The 4,234-nt window shown below is 34.4% G+C and overlaps 1 non-coding gene across 1 annotated transcript; it reads right to left on the minus strand.

The window, feature by feature from the left end:
* Window positions 1-2,997: 2,997 nt before the first annotated feature.
* Trnam-cau (transfer RNA methionine (anticodon CAU)) lies at window positions 2,998-3,070 on the minus strand. Its single transcript has one exon. It is a non-coding gene; the product is annotated as a tRNA-Met (tRNA).
* Window positions 3,071-4,234: the final 1,164 nt, after the last annotated feature.

The following is a 4,234-nucleotide window of genomic DNA, read 5'->3' on the forward strand; positions in this document are numbered from 1 at the left end:
ACATCAGTCTTCCTTTACTAATTTATGAGTCTTCTAGGTAATTTTGTTACATTTGTACAAACTCAGATGTGTTTTGTAGTAAATTAAAAGCGCGAGATTCATTTGGAGCTCCGCGGGTCACGAGACAGCTGAATGTAAATGAGAATAATTATAACAGATCACGTAGTGAAAGATCTTAATTACAATCATGCCCGACAGCTCTTTAATATTTATTTTCCATTTGAGTTTATTTATATTTTTGTCTAATTTATTACTACTCTGGATATACTTTTATATTTGTTCATTACATCATGAATTAAGAATGGGTATAGAAACGAGCGAGATGCATTGTACAGTTTATTTTATTCAATTTACTGTTAACCGTGAAGATTATAAGTCTATGTTTATGAATAATGCACTAAATAAATACAATATATACCCTTGTTATTATAAAAAGTGGGTAAAATTGTGTGCACTCTGCTTTGTATATTTGGGGAACGAAGAGGTGACTCAAAAACTCGTAGCCTTCACTAAAAAAGCCCGTTGTTTATTAGACTATTAATCTTATTTACATGCCATGGGATAATAGGCAATATCTATGTACTTATTCATAGTTCTCTGGTACAATTATTATTTTATTAGTTTAAGTTATATAAAGAACATTAACAAACTGACATAAATGATTTCACATAACACCCACATAATTAAAACTCAGCCCTCTTCTTGTCCCCGCTCAATAAGTAACAAACGTAGTTGATGATTTGTTTTAGCCCGAGGGCTTGAGGCAACAATAGGCCGTACATCATCGTATTGTTTCTATCCCTCCAGCGACATTTGTGCCTAAGAGCCCTCATCAAAGACGTGTTTGTGTACATTACGTTTCGTCTGGTCCTGGTCCTGGTGCCCAGATGTCGCCGCGTCGCATCTGTCGCAGTAATGGAACTGAAACTTATAACTTGTCACCCTCCGACCTAGGGCAAGGGTCACCCCTTTTTCTAGGCTCGTTAAAACAGACACAATGGGTGCGACGGCCGCTAAATCAAAGTCAAAAATAGATTTCGCACGCGCCAACTGTGCGCGGAAGATTTAATATAAAACTTAACGTCCGCCTCGGTCCCACCCTCAGCTAAGTGCTGACTCAGCTAATCACTGCCTTTCATTGACTGCACACTGCTCAGGGCCGAGGTGAAGAAAAACTGATCGGGGAGGTGAATGCTTCGTTAAGAAGTTTGGTCATTTGTAAGGGAGTTTCTCCCGCATTGAAGAGGTTCTTAAGTGATTCCTCATGTTCTCAAAAGTCCTTTACCCAGTTGTAGCAGCACTTTGTCCCGTTAAGAGACAACATAGATTAACATAACATGAATAGTTTTGGCTAAAGATCAATATTGTTTGAAATGCGTGTGCTTGGTGTTATCTTTTTTGTGACACCACAAAAGGTTTTTATTCTATAGCCTCTGGGTAAGTTTTATCATTGGTTTTACAAACACGTTTAGGCTTGTTCGTAATAATGGCTTATTTTTTGTCCACCTCTTAAAATTTCTTCAATAAACCTTCATGTCCAATTACATAACATTTCTAACCGTTACACAAGTAATTTGAAGAAAGCTACTCGTATTGGCCACCTCCATTTTCAAACATATTCTATACGACATCTTGGAGGAGTAGTACGGTAGGGCAGACGGTTGTATTCATCTTGGAGCGTAATGTTTGAGTTATTGCATTACACTTAGCATAATTCGTTCAACTTATTATGCCCTCCTCCCGCGAGGGCTGTAACTCGGTTATCAACCATTTAATCAGCGAAATACGAGCACTTCTTGACGCCGGGGGGCTCCGTAAACCCGTCAAACTGCGGCCAAGTACTTGCTACTTTTATGTTGTTTAGATATTATTGTTACGGTAATTCTTTAGGTATGTCTTCTTTAGAGAAAGGAAAAGAAATTGCTCTTTCTTCCAGTCGTGTTACTGCTCGTTTACAGTAGATCAACTACTGGGGTGTTTGCTCATATTTGCATCAGATACCTGTAAGCTTTCTTTAAAGGAATATGTGTCATAAATAGATATACAGTATCTTGTATAGCTGTCTAGCTCGTCATGCAGGGTTTTATATGTGGAAGAATAACCAAGCACAGATATCTTACTCAATTAATATATACAAAAGTTTAAGCATGGAAACGCATCGTCTTAACTAGTAATAGGAACAATTTGATTGTAAATTCCAAGATGTTATTGCTTATTGGTCGGATGTGTGAGGAGGTAACATAAATATGAACCCCAATAAAACTACAAGTATAACTGGTAACAGGTATCCAACCTGTTTACTCAAATTATCTATATATTACAAAACATGAATGATTGAAAGTTCGTATCCACTCTGTGTTTTTCTAAGTTAGAATTAAATCCATCTCTACCACATAACTAATACCATTAAACTTTTATCGAATTTAATTTAATTGTCAAAAATTTTATAACGCTGGATAGGAAAATTCCAAGTGAATTTTTGCCGTGATCGTTTTATTTAATCAATATAAAATATACAATCATGCAATATATTATGCACAATATTGATCTGATCATTAACCTGTGACTATTACATTCAAAGATATTAAGCATGTGTCGCCGTGAAAATATCGCACCGCGTGTTGTGAGTATCCAAACACTTGATAAATCGTCTCGCCTTAAGACCGCCCAGGGAATGTCGTAATGAAAAATGAAACTGCGTTATTTTGTAAAGAGCTGGGGCGGGCAGCGGCTGAATTCAGCTTAGAGCTAACAATGGCTAAATATCCTGGCTCCGTGGGTTAAAATCTTTCTAATTTGAAACATACAGTAGTTTAAGTTTGTTGGTCGCGAATCACAAAATAACAGAAACTAAGGAAAACAGACTGTTGACATTTAAAAAATAAATTAAATTGTAATAAGAATAATCATTATCAACCGCTAAAATATCCCATAAGAGGGTACAGTACATTAGTAACCCAAAATTTATATTTCTGTTTTACACTTGGACAAAAGTAATGCCCCGGGTGAGGATCGAACTCACGACCTTAAGATTATGAGACTTACGCGCTGCCTACTGCGCTACCGAGGCGGTCAGATGCACACCCCTTGTGTTGGGTAGTCAATACGTGCTGGGTATAATTGAAAATATAAAACTTAAATTTATAATAATTTTAGAGTTAGCAATATATTAAGTTATTAAGTAGTTAAAATAAATTCCGACATAGTTATGAATAAATTCAATAAATTACAATTTCTTCGTCAAATTGATCGTTTGGTAGTTGATTACATGTTCTCTAAATTGTACTGATAAAATGTGCAATGGAAGTGCAGAACTCTTATTTTGTTGTATGTTTCTACGATATGTTGTAATTTATGTTGAATTTAATGTTCACGCTTTCGAAAGTTGTAGCATTATAACCAAAGATGTTTACAAAAAATAATACATTGAAAGAAGATAATAAAAATCAAATCCGTTGCAGAAATATTTCGTAAACAAATTAACGAATACACGTCAACGGACGAGATATTAGAATCGGACTTCAGTTTATTGGAATTGAAAACTATTATTTAACGATTACAAAATAATAAAGTGCCTGGTCATGACAGGGTACCTTCCGATTTTGTTTTAATGTTCCCGATTCTCTTCTTTACAAATAGTAAAAGGTATAAATATATGTACAATAGTGGAAAGGGGGCTTAAATCTTTCTTGCAATATATTATTTCATCTGCATAAAAAGAGATTGTGAATTTAGCGGAAAATTATAGGGATCTTCCCTTCATCAATTGTATAATGTACAATTTTCGCAAGTTTGTTGAATTTTAAATTGAACGATTGGATTATAGGAAATGCAATTTTATGTATCAATATTGTATCAATTGGACCTCACCGACAAGTTTTTTTTTTACTTGGTGAGGCCAAGCTGTTGTAGTTTTCATAATAAATATATTTGTATTTGTAATTATTTTGGAGTTCCAATCCGGGTTCAGAAAAGATAATTTGTACTTGTTTATTTAAAGATAAACGCCAATTTATTAGGCAATAGGATGAATATATAAGTACAAACCTCTTTTCGTTAACTTTACAGATTCTCAGACAGTACAACAGACAGAATTCATTAGTTTTTAAAATTTTCAAAAATATAAATAAAATTTATAAGGGTATTAATGTTTAAAAACTTGCTTAACACCTTTGTATCCAAAATTGGTCTAAAAATGGATTTATGTCCAGTCCAAATGTATTTTAATTTTTTA

The sequence above is a fragment of the Macrosteles quadrilineatus genome, unplaced genomic scaffold (assembly GCF_028750875.1).
Source record: "Macrosteles quadrilineatus isolate MER2022 unplaced genomic scaffold, UCM_ALF_1.0 Scaffold_5__1_contigs__length_97177068, whole genome shotgun sequence".
Classification (NCBI taxonomy): Eukaryota; Metazoa; Arthropoda; class Insecta; order Hemiptera; family Cicadellidae; genus Macrosteles; species Macrosteles quadrilineatus.